The sequence below is a fragment of the Marmota marmota genome, unplaced genomic scaffold (genome assembly GCF_001458135.2).
Source record: "Marmota marmota marmota unplaced genomic scaffold, marMar, whole genome shotgun sequence".
Lineage (NCBI taxonomy): Eukaryota > Metazoa > Chordata > Mammalia > Rodentia > Sciuridae > Marmota > Marmota marmota.
This window is the reverse complement of record NW_026000005.1, coordinates 3,435,465-3,454,889: the sequence shown is the minus strand read 5'-3', so window position 1 is coordinate 3,454,889 and position 19,425 is coordinate 3,435,465. Positions and strand designations below refer to the sequence as shown.

Sequence of the window (19,425 nt, the reverse complement as noted above, 5' to 3'; positions counted from 1 at the left end):
TGGCCAGCCTCAAACCCGGAGCCTGGGACTACAACCAGGAACCCGCAGATCTTTCTTTGATAGTTCAGTGCTGTATCGCCACCCCCCCACCACCACCACCCGAGAAATTACCCAATGGGCTATAAATTCAAAGCAAAATAATAACAAAAAAGAACTCCCTGAGGGGGACTGGGGAACTCTATGGCGGCAAAGACGTTATGGCTAGTCTCTTCAAAACTCACAGCCCTGCACCCTTTGATGCCCACTTCCTTCCTCCCCACACTTCCTCTTAATCCCCGTTTGAGTGAGCAGGCGAAGCAGCAGCTTCAATCTAAATAGCAGCAGCAGCTCGTGCCGTTGCTGACCCCAATTGAGAGGCTGGGTTGAGGAACCGCTGTGAATAGCCTCACTTTAACAGATTCCACCCCCTGCTTCTCCATGATCTCTTCACAACCATGCAGTTGCCAAGAAACACACAAGCCATTAGGGGTGTAGACCTAGTGTGAGGTCAAGGTCATAATGAATCTCCGAGAATCCGCTGTAGACCCATAAAACAACACACCTGTATGGGATGAGAATTCTCAATCCTAACGCAATCCAGATGTGCCTTGAGTTGCCTGCCCGACCAACCAGAGACAGACATAGGTGGTTACTTAGGCTGATATTTGCAGGAGGGGCAGGTCCCGTCATTCACTGTTGCTACATGAAAAAAAAAAAGCAAATGAAGAAAGAAAAGGCTTCGTCAAAGGGTTTGTCTGCAAGTAAAACTATACTGAAATAGCACATCTTAAGTTGTGATGGCAGACACACAAGTAAATCACCTGCTGGCTGATTCAGTATATTTCATTGGACACTTTGCTGGACCCTCAGGATTCCCACATGAACAGGGTAGGACTTTCCTGTTTCCTTTAAGATTTTCAGTCAAACATAGGCAAACTTTTACTAGCCAGAGAAAGTTCAGATGTGTTAAGGACGCTTGCAGAGAGAGTTGAAGGACAAAGAGGCTTGAGTCAGGTTTTGTTAGGAGGACAAGGGAGGGCTCCAGTCTGGCCAGGCAGAGCAACTGAGGAGAGTTTGCTGGCTGGAGCATTTAGCTGCCCCCACACAAGTTTAGTTCTGTGAGACTGACTAGGGTTCAGGTACACTTGTTGAACTCCAGAAGGCAGGTTAGGAACTTTAACCTCTGCGGTGGGGCTGAGAGGAAGCTGTGGAAGGATTTGTCTTAGTCAGCTTTGAATTTCAGACATTTGAAAGCAAGACTGAATAGGAGGCCCACTTGGACAATTTAAGGAGATCCTGTCTACAAATTAAAAACAACAGCAGCAATTACAAAAGAGGCTGGGTGTGCAGCATGAGCACTTGCTTAACATGCTTGATTTTGAAGACTTCTAGAGCAATGAATCAGGGCAGAGGTGGCTTAAACTGAAGTAGCTGGAAGGACAGAGGGGGGAAAAACAGATTCAAGAGGTATCTGAGAGAAATCAATAGAACTTGGTAGCATCATTGATTAATGAGTATGAGGTTGAGATGAAGAAGTCAGGAAGAAGCCAAAGGTTTGGATTTGGAAAGTAAGTGTGTGGTGCTACCATTCAAGAAGAAAAAAACATATTGGAATAAAAACCTCAAGATGTGTATGCATACACACTGTTGGGGGGGGGGCATTGTTGGATTCAACTTTAGATATGCAGAGTTTGAGATGTTTGTGAAGTATTAGGATATTCTGGCCAGACCCAACCCAATTATTTTTACTCTTAAAAAAAAAAACCACAAGAGGAATATTAACTTTCTCTTATTATTTGCAACAAAGGAAAGGCTAATAATGGTATGTGGTGAATCTACTATTAAAATGAAGTGGCTTCCAGAAAGCCACTGGTCCTGCTCTCTTTGTGCAGTAGTACAGTGTGCTTTGTTTTATTTTGTTTCTGAGTAAACTTACTTGCTGATTTCAACCCAGTACTATATCTGGGTAACATTGTCATTATTCTGTATTATGTAAGTCTTTATTTTGCAGTCACAGAACCTGCAATTGAGGCTTGGGAAACAAGGATATTAAAACCACTCCCACACCCTCCAGACACCTGTAAAGCCGAAGATGCAGGTCTGAGCTCCCACCTCTTTTCTTTTTTTTTTTCTCCTGCTTCACCAAAATCTTAAGCAATAAAACAAAACAAAACCCAGAACAACAGGAAATAAAAACAAAATAACCAAAAGGAAGACTTGGAATAGAAGAAAGTGCATGGTAGAGGACTGGAGATTGTACTTGGGTAATGCTAGCTGGGTTCTAGAAATGTCTGAGATACTGGTGGAACATTCATGTAGATATCTAGCAAGTAATGTTTTTAGCTTTTTCTTTGCTATTTATCTTTAAATTACTATGGAAAGCAATTAGAGATTCACAAAAATTTATTATTTTTCTCTGCTTTCCTCTAATCCAAACTTTAAAGGCGTGCACGATAAGCTATCTGATCTAAGTTTTATCTTAAAGTCTGCTCTTAGAGAATCCAAACTAGAACAATTAGGTGATCCCATTGCTCGGTAATAAAGTTCCCAACTAGAAATAAGAACCTCCAGTTCTTTTATCCTGATGATACTATTAGACACTATTCTTATTTGTTTGTATTTATTAACTCATTCAACACATTTAGTGACAGATGCTGTACATAACATGATAAAAAGAGTTGGCATCTTTGTCTTCTGTAGATGTGCATTTCAGTAAGATAACCCAGTGATAAATAATAAATATTTCCAAATCTTACTTTTTGTCATTTTCCAGTACATTGACATATACAAGCAGATATTTTTCCTACACTGCAACTATCCATACATTAGTTCCTTCCTCTGAGGCTCTGAATGGCTCCTCCCCAAATTCAACTCAACCAGTTAAATTTGAATTTCTTGCCTGGGACTTAACACTCTTCAGACTTGACCTCAAAATAACTTTCTACACACCCCAAACACAGCCTACTTTCCTTAATCAAGAAATCACCTCTATCTACACCAATATGTAAGTGTCAAATGCCATGGAGGATGTGCACAAGAGAAATTCAACACATGAAGAGTATTCTTCTGGTTGGGGTGTTTAGGGCAATTTTTCTGCAGTATAAGGACAATGTTGATAAATTTCATTTTTTACCAGTCTTTTCAAAACTCTAGAAGCTATTGATATTTTATAACTTTTTAAACCTAATCTATTTCATGCTTCAGTTCAGAAGCAAAAACAATTGTTCCTCTTGTTACAATGTATGAAGGACTTTGTATAAAGCCATTCTAGTCTCAGAGCACATAGTTATTATGCGACAACATTGTATCTCATAAGTAATCTGACCTGGAAGATTGAATTTATGCACTGGAGTGATTTAACAACTGCTTCTTGCACCATCTCAAAGGTTCAGGAGACACAGGGTTACAACATCATTCTCTTTTATCAGAGGTTAGAATCCATGCAAACACGCTATACAAGTTTTTATCTCAGGTCTTATGTACTCAAGACCCCATCTTTAAACAAAACAGCGTTCCTGGGCAGTTTGGAAAAGAATATGGTATAAAAGGTATAAATTTGGTTGATTGTGGATAAAGTGATATCACACAAGCATTTATGTGTAGATGTCCCATGCACTTTGAAGACACAAAAAGGGTAAAAAACATGATCTTGTTTTTGAATAGCTGGCATTCTAACCAGAGAAACAACACATACAAATTTGAAACTAGAAAACCATTTCAAAGCTACTTGCAAAATATTTTGTGAATATAGCACAAATTTTACAATATATAGTGGTATTTTCAGAAAATAAATTTAGCTTAATCCTAAATCTTTGTTTCTTCACTCCCACCCCCTATTCTTTTTTCTCTATGCCAGACTGGAAGAATGAGGTTACTCTTTCTGGACCAGATAAGAGATAACAGAACAGGGGAGACCAAAATATCAGCAGTTGAGAGGAAGAATGTAAACAGCAAAATGAGGATATGCCACTTTGTAAGGACAATAGTGGGAAATAAAAGAAATAATTTAATGCACTGCAGTTCCCTAAACTATTTCAGATCAAGCAGAAGCTTTGAAAAGATACTTATAATTTGGATTAGTAAAATATAATGAATATTATTATAAAGGCAAAAAGCAATATCAGCTTTGTCCCGTAACTATGCATTGGAAGAGCAGAAAGCTTGAATGTTCTATTTTTGGTGCACACCATAAATCAGCTTTGTTTATAACAGTTGTATAGTATATTAACCCTGTAAAGTAAATTTCCTCTGTTTACAGAAAGTAAACAAAAACCTTTATTTTTAAAACTGTGTGTTGCTCATAAGGAATTTATTATAATTGTGGACAAGACTAGAAAAAAATAATTTTAGAGATATCTTTTTATCATTAACCAAAAGGTTGATAACACTAATTCAACACCAAAATAATATAAAAATAATCCTTATAGATTGTTAGTGATATTTCTTACTCCTTTCATGATTTACATAAATATCTGCAAGCTTGCTTAAAACCAGTTTTAGAAAGTAAAAAGAGATTCCAGAGATCTGGATTTCTTTGTTATTAAAATGAAGGGTTCACTTAAATTGTCAGTAAAGTTATATCCATTTCCCAATTATTGTTGGTTTCCACAGAAAGTAGGAGAATCCTGCTCTTTCACAGTCTGACACAGGAATCAAGAAGCAACACATAAAAAAATAAAATAAAATAAACAGATGAAGGGCACTCAATTCATTGATAATATACTCAAAAAAGTGAAATGATGCAATTGTGAGTAGAAAGAAATGAATCTGGAAAGCCAATGTCCAAATGTCTACATCAATGTCTGTAATCAGCTGTGTATCTCTCCCAACCATCCATCTCATGTGCTGGCTTAGTTAAGTATGTGCAAAATAGAAAAGTTTAACTTAGCTTCCCAGAACTGTTGGACAAAACTCTTTCCTGGTGATTCACAATCACCTTTCCTAGGATTCCTTTCCTTATATATTTGCACATTGTGTGGCTTTCTGGTAAATGACAAAAAAACAAATTGCTATTGCATAGATCTTGATCTTTACAATTTCAAAAATCTATTTTACTAAGCTATTTGAAGTAGATACAAAGTTATTAACAATAAAGCTTGAGGGATGGGCATGTGGCTCAAGCAGTAACGCGCTTGCCTGGCATGCGCGGGGCACTGGGTTCGATCCTCAGCACCACATAAAATTAAAAAAAAAGATGTTGTGTCCACCGAAAACTGAAAAATAAACATTAAAAAAGTTCTCTCTAAAAAAATAAAAAATCAAGCTTGAGATAAGAGATGCAAAAGGAACAGACACCAAATGCATGATGATAGTTAAGAGCATTTAAAAAAAAAAGTGGGGACATGATTTTCATTTTAGGATTAACCTGGAAATTGTTCTTATCAGTAAGTGATCTCATCAATTGGAACTCCTTTTGGTTGGTTTTTGTTTTGTTTCATTGTGCTAACACTATCCCAGTCATCTGGCCTAAAAATGCCAATCATACTTAGTTTCTCTATGTCACTTACACAATATCATGTCAGGATTTTTTTCCATTGTATTATATTAAATCTTCCATTTTCCCTGTCCTTCTACCTGAGTATAGGCCTTGAAACTGTTCTTCATGCCTGAACCATTTGTCAGCAACCACCTGTCTCCTCTCTGCTCACTGTCCATGGCATTCAAATTTCACCATGTTACACTGTTTCCTGAGACCTCTACTTTGCATGTAACAATGTATGAACTTTAATTTTAGGCTTGTTCTGGAAGTTGTTGTTCTTATCAATAAGTGATCAATAATATCAGCACTACAAAACTCAAGAGACAAAAGAGTCAAAACTGATGGCAGACTGGGAGAATCTACAAGAAGCTCTACATTCCTAAAGCTATATAGAATTGACTAAAGATTACACTGTAGTGTAATTGGAGAATAGTGGCACCTTTTAATGAGGATTGAGCTTTAAGTGACTCTATAAATTATAAGATTACAGAGTCTACGTATTTCTGATTAACTATATTAATAAAAGGAAGTACCACCCCAGGCACTATTAATGTAATTCAAGTACAAACTGGCACATGGAGGAAAAGGCTGTACAGGAACGAGTTCAGGAAGACAGATATGAAACAACATTGACCATGCTAGCAACAATTTCAGCAGAGTAAAAATTATCACTGATTCTTCAGTGAAAAGAGATGTAAAATTATAATCAGAAGTTTATTTTAAAAATAGACATATAAATCACATGCTGTTTATATTTCCCTGTGAGCACAGTCAATTTTAGATGCTGCTTTTATTGCCAGTATGTAGTATTGAGATACCTGTTTTAAAGTATCATCATCTCAACTAAAAATTGCAATCAATACTCTGCTACCCAAAATATACACCAGGCAAACAGCAGATAATGCAATCTTACCAAGGCTTATTCCTAGTTCCTTATGTAAATTTCAGATTATGTGATTATATACACTAACTTCATTGATACTTAAAAGTATTGAGTAAAGTAGAATTTTTCATTTCATTTAGAGATGACACAAAGACTTCCAAAATGTTAACTGGCTTGCTCAAGACCAGTAACCATATTCCTGACTCTCTCACAATGCCTTATGAAGAGACTGGATTGGCCCCTCTAGAGGGAAAGCCATCACGTGGGTGCCAGGTATCAGGTCTCTGAGAACAGAAATGGTGCCAAAATAGGAAGAGCCTAGACCTTTCTCAAATTTGAGTTAAAGAAACCAAGATAAGTCAGTCCAACCAAAGAGTAGAAATAAGGAGGGGGAGTGGGGTGGGGAGAAGACGAAACTAAGGCTCAGGAAACCAACCAAACAGGAGCAGGCCCAATGTTCCCAGGCAATTGCTGTAAGAAGAGATCAAGTATGAATGGCTTTGGTGTCTTAAAGATGTAGAGATTTCTTTGGGGGAGAATATTAAAACATGAATAAGTTATAAAAGTAAGTAAGATTCAATGTCTAATCTGAATTTACACTTTCTATTTTTTCATTCTCTCATTCCAATATAGCTCAGGTTTAATCTATCTGTAGTTGTAGAAAGAAAGAGCTTAGCTCTGAAGACATCCAAGTAAGGGTCCGTTGAGTAATCATCCATCATTACTCTTAAGAAATCTGGCCTTCAAATATTGACAGAACCTACTTGTTTAATTCCTATCTTAGCTTATTTCAGAGTCACAGTGTTTCTGTTATAAATTAAAGAATTCTTAGGAATTAAAAACTTCATCATTTTTGTCTATTGGGTTGGTTTTAGTAACCAGTATTTCTAGAGAAACAAAATTAGACAGAATGGCTTTCTAGATCCATGGCAGTTTGGTTTTAATAAGGAGACTTTTATTAAAAATAATTCCTGAATACCTGACCTACCCATATTCAAGTATAAGTAGAAAATAAATCTATTTCCACACTTATTCAGGATGATGTTCAGGTTATTCACACTTGAGACATAATTACCTTTTATATATTCTAGCAATAATTATAAGTGGGTTATAGTAAAATATAATTGAATGTCCATAAGCTAATATTATAATGGCTATGCTCTAAGGCTTCAGCAACCTCAAGTAATTCCTTAGGGCCTGCAGACATGGACTAGCAGCAGGGCCATGATCTCTACAGTAGATAAGCAAGGTCTGGGTGGGAACCATCTGAATCTAATTTCACAACTCTTTCACAACTGTCATTTTTATAAGACTCACATTTTATTTAAATGGAAAAAGTTACTGCATGGCTTTTGACTGTTAAGTGATTTTGGAAGTGCCCATAAATCTTTATGAAATCCAATTTGTTTCCAGCTTGTTAATAGTTTAAAGAATGGGTAAAAAGGGTTTTCATAGCTCCATAGAAAAAAAATTCATGGAATCAAATTAAATTTTGGTGGCTTAAATGAAATGAATATTTGTTATGAGATCCATGATGGTATTGACAATAGATATTACCAATGGGTAGTTTTGCATTTTTGCAACTTTAAGTTCCCTAAATGGTGTACAAAATAAAAGCCATACAGCAGAATGAGGATGGGGCAGGACTAAACTTTTCCCACTGTCTGGACTGCTTTTCTAAACCAGACTATCAAAAGCAGCAGGCATTTTTTAAGCCCTCAGAACTGTCTTTAGCAAAAAAAAAAAAAAAAAAAAAAAACCCTCCCAGATTTCATAACCCTATTTGATAATCTTTCACAGACAGAAATCCCAAATGTGTTTTGACTCCAAAGAAGAGGAATGCCTTATTTTCCATGAAAGAACTCAGTTAAGAAGCCGAGAATATTGTTTGAAGTGAGATGATAGTCTGACTTGTAAACGACATCAAAAGGTCTCCTGTATGGGAATTGAACTGAAGAAACACTTCTCTGAGGGTAAGCCTTGGTATTTTATGTCCTTCTGTATTTGTAACTTAGATGCCTTTTAACAGATAAAATCTGGCCTCTCTTCTTCTGGAACCTCCCAGACCACTTATCAGTGCCTGAAACCTCAGGACTGATCTGTCACTTGGAGGATCCCCCATTGTAACAAGAATGGCTCTGATATCCTCCCATTTGCCTGTGCTGTGAGTGCTGTCCAGTCTACCAGAGGTATTTTATTTCTAAACTGCTTTGTCTCCATGAACACATTCTAGGCTTCAGCAAGTAAAGTACAGTTAAGTTCCATTTTCTTTGAATTTATGCATGCCTGTATGTTCATTCTTTCTCTCAGTGGTTACCCACTGACACCCACCCTTTCCTGGGCACCATGCTTCATGCTATAAATGCAAAATATACAGGATCCTACACTCAAAGAAATTACTGCATATATACATGAAGTTCATGTAAAGTGAACAAAAGTTACATTTAAAAAAAATGCAACATTCCATGTAGGAATAAAGAAAGCAGTGGTCAGTTATGGGAGCCAAAAGTTTTATCCAAGGGGAGAAACTTAAGTTGGATCTTTGAGCATGAATAGGTGCTTAACAGGTAAGCAGACATGGTGGAGCACTAAAGGGCATGAAATCTCATGGTACATTTAGAAAAGTGTATACATTTGGCATGGATCATGTATTTCTTGCATTAAATTATGGGTGGCAATTTAGTAACACCGTTCATTGAAAAACTGTAAAGAAGAGGAGCAGGTATCCACGGAAAGATAGATGGGGTTGATAGGGTTGAGTTTGAATTTTCCAGGAGGCATCCATGTGCATATGTTCCAGAAACAATAGTATTTACTGTCTGAGAACTCAGGAGGGAGGCATGTGCTAAAGATATTATTTTGGTAGCTCCACTAACATTTAGGTGGATGGGAGAAAACATGTGGAAGGAGAATTGAAGAGGACCAGGGAAAGAATCTGGAGAATCTGGAAGGACACCAAAGTTTGGCTCAGACAGAGGAAAAGCCACCCATAATTTGATACAAGAAAAACTCATCAGAAGTAAGAGAACCAAGGAAAAGTCTCTGAAAACTAAGAGTAGAGTCAGAATAAGAAAATGACTGCATGCAATATGTGATTAATAGGCTACGCATAGTAGGAATTTAGTAATTGGGGGTTCTTTGAGGATATAAGCTATGTAAGGCCCAAAGTGTGTAGGGAAAATGAGCAAGAAATATGAGTCTTGGCAATGACCCTGTCTGCTCTGTCCAAGAGAGGGGCCGGAAGGAGGGCTCTCTCAGATCTCACAGGCTTATTCTCCGGACCAACATTAAAACCAAAAATAAGTCCTGGGAAAGGAAGTCTCCTCTCCATAAGGATTATTTCTCCATATAGCTGCTTTCCCCATTTCCTTATTCACACTTTTCTGCCAGCAGATAAGACCAGCATGTCTCCTCTTCTTCTCCTATTACTACCAAATACCAAGCCCTCTCACCAATCCCCTCTCTACCAGCTTCAGTCATTTCTTAGATCCTTCTTGCTTCATCCTTAGATGACACCTGACTATGAACAGTTTCACTGCCCAAAATTCCTGCTACTCAGACTCTGAATTTTGGAAAAGATGATTCTTTAGAGGAGGTGATGGACGTAGGTATCTTGTTGTTAATTGAGATGATACCCATATTAAGGAGTATTTGATAAGGCAGGGAAGCAACAGAGTCAGCAAGACATGGGAAGGTCAAGTCGTAGGCTCAATAGGGAAAGAATGAGGACAGCCAAGCAGATGGTGGTATTTGAACAGAACATGACAGCCCCTATAATCAGACTCTCAATCTTCCTGGTGCCACTGTCCCTGTGTCATGGTGCTGGGATGAGCAATCAGCATGTGATTGTGTTGCTTACATTTTAGGTAAGGGATGGAAAGGTCCATCTCTGAGAAGATCAGAAGGTCTGGAAATTTTAAGTGCGCTTACAACACCCATGTGATCTATTGATACGTTTGAGAGCGCTGAAAGCATGGTGAGTTTTGGACATACTTGGGGATTTTTGAGAAACTTGATTCAAATATATAGTAGAAACATTTCAAAGGGATGAACTAAAATCTTCTAATAAAGTGGGGATCTTGTTCTTGAGAACCCCACTGGACAAAGACATGGCTTTTTTTTGCATTTTTGTTAATTGGCAAAACAGACTTGGAGCCAAGGCAGCTTTGCTGTCAACTAGGATGTAGAGTGACTGTTAAACACACACAAACCCCCCCACACACAACATGCTTTGTAAGCTAGTGTCCTTTTAAAGTGATTAAAAAGTAGATAAATTGTGGAATTAGTTATCTATCAACATTTGTATATAAGATTTGCACAAAAAATAGAACACAAGCATTGCACTCTAAACAGTATTTTTAGTTAGTTGTAGATCATAAATTTTAAATGGGTTCTGAGTAAAAGGGGGTGAGCTGAAATTTCAGGAATAGGTTCTTAGGAAAACCCACTGGGTACCACCAGGTAGAGTCAAAACAGTCCTCAGTGACAGCAAAACACCTAGAGGATGTCTTCTAAGTGTTTCTCAAACTTTACCATGTATATGAACCATTTGGAGATCTTATTGAAATGCAAACTCTGAGTAGGTCTGGGGTGGGGGCCGTGATTTTGCATTTCTGACAGGTGCCTAGGTGATGCCCTACCTGGTAGGCTATGGATCACACTTGAAGAGTACAGTTTTAAGACAGCACTCTTAGTTGAGTTTCATTAGACAGTTACCCTAGTAAAGTATAAAGCCTATTGTTAGAAATACCAGAAAAAAAATCTGAACTGAGCAGCTAAGTATAAATCATTCTTTTCTGTGGTTAAGAAATTAAATTCGACTATGTAATGAAAATCTATTTTGACATTTAGTTATAAGCCATATTAATCTTTTTTTATGATGAGATAAAATTTCACAGTATGCCATCTTTTACTACCGGAATCAATGAATTGTTGGAAATCATGTCTCTCAGTCTGGATATTGTCGTGGTAAAATTTCTAGTGTGTTTCACACTTTTAAATTAAATTAAATGCTTCTTTTTTCTTAATACCACCAAACTAAACTATTTGTAGAAGACTTTTATCTGTTTCTTTCCTTCCTTCCTTCTTTTATTCCTTCCTTCCTTCCAGAAGGAGAAGGCTGAGGAGAAAAAGAAGAAGGAGAGAAGGAGAAAAGGAGGTGACAGGAGGAGAGGGTAGCAGCTTCCATAGTAACTCAAGTTCATAATGAGTTTAATTAATAATAAAAGGGGAAAATACAGGAAGCAATTTTCTAGCTGTATCTTTACTAGGACTTTGATTTTTAAAAGCCCTCTAATTCTTGATAATGAATAAGATTTCTGATAATTCTAATCTTAACATCAAACGTTTACTTTGGTGGATTCTCCCAAGTAGTTGATCTTTTTTCATCACAGAAAGCTTTATCACCTAAATCTTTAGATGTTGGCAGCCTGCTGTGGACTCTCTAAGCACATCACTGATGCACCATGATTTTGAAGAATATTATTTGATTCTATAAAACCATTCCTTTGTCCAGTGTTACCATATGGTGTTTTGAAGAGGATAGTTCTGTGAACCAGGTTATTATTATTTTGCAAGTGGGAGTTCTGTGGTCATATAAGTTTGGAAAAATTTAGGTACCTGGGTTCTCTCTTGGACATCCATAGATCACATTAATATTTGAAAATTTCTGAAAATAAAAGTGCTGCACTCTATTTATCACAGCACTTCTCAAATTTGTTTGTCCACAGAGTACATTTGGGGGAATGTCTGCTTTTTTCACTTGTGGGAGAAGGTAGCTTTTTCCAAATTGGTCAAGCTTTTGGTTTAGTGGTGAGATAGACAGAATGACTCCCCTCCTATCATCAGAAAAAGAAAACCTTTGCAAAAGTATCCCCACCTGGCTTTCTCTGAGACATATTTTTGGACAATCAGGACATGCTGAGCTATATGGAATGCCAAGCAGGGGAATGGGTAAAAAGAGAAAGGGGAGTCAGGATGCAATTGGAGCAGAACTTTATCTGGTGGAGCTGATGCACCAGATAATATTGGAACAATGATAGAAGGAAAGAGGGAAAGGCTTCTGAGAAGCAACTCACAGTGCCTACAGACTTGCAAAATGAAGGAATCTACTGCTTTCACTACTTTGGTATGGCTTCAGTCATGAAATTAAATTTCTGCTAAACCAATTTTACTGATGCTTTCATTCTTGTCCCCTTTCATTCTTGTTCAGTCCTCCACACAGCTGCTGAGATGAACCATTTGAAAGCATAAGTCAAGTTAGGTTACTTCCATACCCAAGCCCTTCCAATGTCTTGCCATTTCATTTAGCATAACTTCCATCCCCTTTATTATGAGGAACAGGCTCTGTGGATTTTTGCAACCACAACTCATGCCTTATTTGCTTTGTTCTAGGTCTGGCTTCTTTCTGTTCCTCCAAACTACCAAGCTTTTCTTTTCTTTTTCCTTTTTTTTTTTTTAAACCTTGTGCTCTCAGCACTTTTCATTTTTTTTTTTGTCCAGAAATTTTGTTTCTTTAGATTTTCACATTATTTTCTCTTTATTCCCTGTACATGCCACCTTCTTATAGACAACCTCTCTGATCAGGCTAAGGCACCTGCTTTCTTTTCATCATGTGCTCATTTTTGTCAGATAGTTTTATACTTTCTTTTCTGTCACCTGTACTAAAATATTAAAACATGAGTTGGTCTCGTTTGGCTCTGGGCACAATGGGGCACACCTATAATCCCAGTAGCTCAGGAGGCTGAAGCAGGAGGATCATGAGTTTAAAGCAGCCTCAACAACTTACTGAGACCGAAGCAACTTAGTAATACCCTGTCTCTAAATAAAATATAAAAAAGGGATGGGATGTGGCTCATTGGTTAAGTCCCCTGGGTTCAATCCCTAGTGCCAAAAACAAACAAACAAAAAATAAAACCTTATTGACATGTTCCATTTCATTTAAACCTGAAGATGAGACTGAATTCATCAAACATTGTCAAAACTAAATAAATTGCATTTATATAAAGCTTGATTTTAAAGTTCTATGCATTCAAACCTACTTGAGACTCTATCTAGGCCCTCTGCTGACACCAGTATCTATATCACTATCATGTTAGATATTGGAATTAGAGAGGGGTTTTTTAATCAATATAAATGATAGCACACTATAAAATATTAGAAAGGACCAATTCTTAAAGAATATCACAAATTCAAGTGGACAAAGAAATACCTCTTGATTAGACAGAGTCTAAGATGCCTTCCAGCTTCTGGGTTTTTGAATTCCAGTTTTCTTTCCACTTACTAAAAAGTGATACATCATTTAGCATTCAAATTCTATTTAAAGGAAACTTCCTTAGAAATACCCTCTAAGAAATTAAAATTCAACTCTAGATTATTCATACTTACCATAAAATTTTGTATGGGTTGTATATTGTTTTACATATAAAGAATCTAATTTTTCTTATATGTAAGAACATGTTGAGTGTAGATGATATTATTAGATCTTAACACTTAGCCTGATTTCTGTTCTGTTTTTAAAGCTTATTGCTTATCTATCATACTTTGTCTATTATTCTATATATCAAATTCAAGGAACAAGATTTATATTAGAAGTTAGATTAAAAACGTGGAACTAATTAAAGACATTCAGTTTTAACTTATGGCCTTAGTCCCAGAAATTTTATATTAGCCATGTAAAGCCTTCTGAGCTACTAGAAAAATTGGATTCAAATTAAAATGAGAGGTTATTTTTCAAAATGCTTTGTAGTTTTGTCAGTGGCCTGATGAGAAATGTTCAAGTAAAATTTGCACCATTAATAATGCTTTATACGTAATCACTGTAGTCTCAGGTTCAGATCTGTTTGTAGATTCTGCTACAGATTATCTTTTGGGGGAAGAGTTTAGACAATATATTTTTTTTTTATTCCAAGGATGGTCACCACACAGTCTTCTTTTGAATAGTAGACACAGAAATGTTTAATAAGCTGGAACTGGCTAAGAAGTGACTGTAGCAGGAGCTGCTGGCTGTTAACCAACAGTGATTCTCCATTATTCCCAGGTACTACAGGTACTACCACCACTCCATTACTCCCAGGTACTAATTTAACATTCAAATTCTATTTAAAGGAAAATTCCTTAGAAATACCCTCTAACAAATTAAAATTCAACTCTAAATTATTCATGCTTACCTGAAAATTTTGTATGGGTTGTATATTGTTTTACACATAAAGAACCCAAACTAATTTTTCTTATATGTAAGAACATTTTAAGTATAGATGATATTGTTAGATTTTATATGATCTAACAATTGATGATATTTCTAAAGAAGTTTCATTTAAATAGAATTTGAATGTTAAATGATACCTGTGATACATGCCTCTTCCACTCCTAGGACTTAAAACATTGGGCATTTGTTCTTTGATGCTCTTGACCTCCTCCCCTGAACTGGAATAAATTCTATTTAAAGGAACTTCTTTTGAAAACATTCCTTATAGAGATAAGAAAAATAACCCAGATGATGATGGAAAAAGAAAATGGATAAGACTTGGATTTCTGAATGACCATGTGGAACACAGCAGCCTGCCTACTTGTTCTGGATTGATTTGTGGAATAGAAGTAAATCAATTTTAAAGCTACTCTATTGTTAAGACTCACTGGGATCACATTTTAGCAGCTTTGCCTTTTTATTAAATGACATTGGGCCTCTTCGGTAAACTCCTACTCCACTTTCACGTTCTCCTCCCATTTCCTGGTACCTGCTCATTCACTAGGCACCTGGGAAGCTACCTGAGTGAGTGTCTGTTCTGGATTCTTTTCCTTATGTTCTCTGCCTGTTTCTTTTTTTTTTTTTTTTCCCAAGTCTCAAGTCTCAATACACTTATATTTAGCTATCTGGCTCTTTCAAATGGCTCCGATTAATTCAGTCTTTTTTTTTTTTTTTTAATGCTTAGAGACCACTTCTTCTCCTACAGGCCCTCATTTCCCCTGAGAGTGGTGACTTAATCTAAATGAATGGATTTTTTTTTTTTTTTATTGGCAGCTGAAGCCTAAGCCCACAGATCATGACACTATCTGTCCAATGTATTATATAAAACTAGGCATCCTCTTCTGTATGAAAAAGAACCTTTTTCCTTTCAGATTCCCCGGCTAGAGCAGGGCTTAGTCTCCCCTAAAAGAGAAAGAATTTAAAAAAAAAGAGAAACTAGGGTTTTCGGCTTTTTTATTTTTTCTTTGCCATTATTTCTCTGGTTTAATAGAAAGTATGAGATCATTCCAATTTTTAATCTGAAAAACATAGGCTTAATTTATCATTTCAAACAGTCATGAAGTAAATACCTATTGGTTCCTATCCACTATCTGTAAGTAAATTTAACTAAGGAGACTCTGCAACTTACCTTAGGTTTTATAGTTTTCCATTTATTCATTTCAACAAATTTGAAGATGAACGTTTCTAAGTACTGCCTTAGATTTTTCAACTTAATCTGTCTTTGTGAGTTTGGAAATGAAAGAAATTGTAGATGGCTTGTTCAAAGAAAGTTCATTTTCTCTCAACCTCCTGACTTATAAACCAGAGAATAGCAGGTGCTCATTCCACAGGTCATCCTGCGTGAAGCACTCTAGAGCTTTCCACATCCCGATGCAGCTCTTTAGGGGGACATGAGGTAACTACTGGGTCATGGTCAACAAACAAAGAGGATTCAAAGAATAGAATACCAGTGCTTTTGTTACAATTTCAGTAGGTATTGTTTTGTGAAGCTTTAGTTACAGTTGTTTATGAATGTGAGTATGTGTGAATAGTTGTTCTTGATACAAAATGTCTTACTATTAAAAATAAAGTCTTGAAAAACTTTGCTTTAGTTCACCTCATTTTGGAAACAGGGTTGCTCCTCTTTGTGGGTAACTGCCCATTGTCTTAGCATCATTGAACCAAGTCTCCTGACTTAATCTCTAAGCCCTTTAATGTCATAGAATCATAAACTATACATTTATGTATCAGGGATTCAGGGCTAAAGCCTTCTTTTTACAAAATTACTGAATTCTCTCTGATTTTGTAAAAATAAATCCCCAAGTCTCAACACTGCCGCAGACTGCATAAGAACACTATGTTGACAAAGAAAAAGAAAATGTCCCCTCAATGTAAGTTTGTTCTTGGTCACTAAGTGAATTTAACACATGGATTAAACATGTGGCTCTCTAATTTTAAATCACCTTAATCATAGACAATCTCATGCTATAACTTTTTAAAGTACCAAACAGATCCTTCCTGGGAAAGGATAATACAATTTAATAGCTTAGAAGATAAGATTATTTATTTCAATAAAATAACTTTCTCAGCTTCAGGTTCGGGTCTGTTTGTAGATTCTGCTACAGATTATCTTTTGGGGGAAGAGTTTAGGAAATAATTTTTCTTTATTCTAAGTAAAAAAATAGGTTTTATTTGTTGGAACTCAAATATCTTGAGTAAAATTATTTGCATATTACATTTAGGTTTTAGATTTCCATGCATAGTATTGTTCTTATTCCAGATGAAATTACTTATAGCTAGGTGCATTTATTTAATTGTTATACATATTAAAATGTATAAAACATTCACCAACACACTCAAAAACATAAATCAAAGGAAAGGAGAAACTCCTGACTGATTGCCTTAGTTAAAAATACTGACACACTAGTTTGTCTTATGAATGATCATATCCAGTAGCTGAACTAATAATCTGCATCCCTGTCTATTCTACAATGAGGAGAAAAATCTGAGCACAAACATGATTGAATTAACAGAGGAAAATATTTATAATGTTTGGAAAAGTGATTTAACTTTTTAACTCTCAAATATTCTCTTTTTTTTTTTTTAGAAATCCATTCTCTGAGAATAACCTGTAAATTCATTCATTTGCTGAAAAGTAGCAATTTAAGATAAAATATCAAAACTTGAGTCTTAAGAATTGGTTAATTTAATTTATTCTAAAATCGTAATCTTAGTTCTTGAAATTGAGAGCTAATTACTGAGGATTTGAAAGTTTTATCGAACTGTTCTCCCTTTTCCCTATATAATACTATTGAAAAATGGTTCTCAAATAATGTATAAACTTCACAAATTCACTAAAACTTCACCACAATATATATGAGTTGAAGACACTGAATAGGCACAAAAAGTATTTGAAATTTGCAAATATAAAAGAGTATATTTTTTTCAGGCTCCTGTAATATAAAATTGATGATCTCTCACATAGGGCCTAGGGTGCAGTTTATCTTTTCACATTACCTTTTGAGGGGATGGAAAGGAAGAGAGGGGGAAAAGCAAGGCTGGAGGGAAAGCAGCTTGTTAAGCAAATGAATGAGCACACTGGAGGAGGGCTGTTTTCAAGCACTGGATAAGTGTACAAACACTATAATTGTCACACAAACAAAGGCTTCCCTGCTTGCTCTGCCTGCCCTTTGATATGGAAACCACAAATTGCTTCATCTTTTAATAAAACAGGATCTCTAGACAGTAGCCCTTGGGGTCCTGCTGGGTTATAGAGTAAATACTTCTACTTTTTCACACACTACTTTCCTTCTAATAAATTTGGATCAGAGGAGGTTTTTAGTGCTTTGGCCTTCTTTACAAAGCACCAAGGAGATTTTTAGTGCATTGGCCTCCCCACCTGGTAGATCATTAAATCGGTGAGGGTTTGGTGGGTGGATAAGTGGAAGAAATTTCCAAGAATGTAGATTTTTTTTTTCTTTCCCTAAAAACATTTCTTAAGTTTGCTTCTGAACTTTGAAAGACATTTTTTTGAGTTAGCATTTTCTTGTTATTTTAAGATGTAAACAGTGGTATATCCAGGAGCTGTCAGTTCAGTTGTGCTCAGTAATTTTGTGGTATTCTCGTATTCTCCAAAATAGATTCGAACAAAGCCAATTTACCCCCTTGGAAAGACTAGCCTTGGTGATCTGACAGCAGACTGAGTCCCAAGTATTCCAAGGCTCAAGAAACATCAATCATCAGCCCAAGGAACATATTTAGCAAACAAAAATTTTCTATTAAAAGACAGGTTTCAGTGTATCAATAAAGATCCTGCCAGGAAAAAACATGGCACACTCAAAATGGGTAATTGAAGAGAATTTGATCAAAGCACTATTTAAAGGTGTGAGGTCAGGGTTATAGGTAGCTAAAAAGGGGTGGTGAGACTCCAGTATCATCCCCAGATTTAAAGAGCAAGGCAAGGAAGCAGTTACTGGTCCCAAAGAGAATGTTGACATCACTGCTGGACAGCTACCCAACAGGAGCAGTAACTACTGAGGAACCAAGCTGCCCCACAGCCCAAGGTCGGCCAGAGGATAAAATCCCCTCGCCCTCCCCCAGTTCTTCTCCACTTGAAAATCTTCTGCCAGGGCCTCCCAATGGCTAAGATTCAACCAGAAGTCTAAAGATGGGGATGCATTTAAGATAGCCTGTGGAAGTTGGCCTCTTGACAGCCAGAGTAGAATGGAGGTGAAAGCAGGATGGGTCTGGAGGAGCAAAGACTGTCCAATACATTTGCATTTCCTAAAAGTTAAACTTGAGAGCATTTTGTAAAAGAAAATGCCCTGAATAAAAGCTTATGGAGGGCAGTGTCAAGTGTTTCTGAAGGGGTGCTTGTGACATCTTTTTAGTTTATCAATTAGTCCAATTTCTTTAAAAAGGTAGGACATCACCATCCTGAAAATATAGAATATATTTTAATCCCTGAAAAATCAACCTCACTTTCTCCTTCCCAACCCACTTGCTCAAGGTATAATAACATGACTGAGAAGATTGGTCATGAAATAGGTCAATTGATTAGCATTCAGAGACCGATTTGAGTCCTTCATTCACCTAAATATTCCACCAGCTCCAAGACTCCAGGTTCAATAATTTCCTTAAATAAACCCTTCTCACATGAACTGGGGTTGGGAGTGAAGTTGGGAACAGTTCAAAGAGGGGATTAAATACTGACTCCCAGGATTTACCAGTCAATACAATGTCTTCTTTAAAAAAATGCATTCCCCATTTGACCCAGCTATTCCCCTTCTTGGTCTATTCCCTAAAGACCTAAAAAGAGCATGCTACAGGGACACTGCTACATCGATGTTCATAGCAGCA

The 19,425-nt window shown here is 36.6% G+C and overlaps 1 long non-coding RNA gene across 1 annotated transcript; it reads left to right on the top strand.

Annotated features, from left to right (window-relative positions):
- Positions 1–55: 55 nt before the first annotated feature.
- Positions 56–16,170, top strand: LOC125618149. The gene is made up of 5 exons (XR_007349385.1): positions 56–3,952; positions 8,142–8,314; positions 10,208–10,317; positions 14,252–14,379; positions 14,816–16,170. It is a non-coding gene; the product is annotated as an uncharacterized LOC125618149 (long non-coding RNA).
- Positions 16,171–19,425: the final 3,255 nt, after the last annotated feature.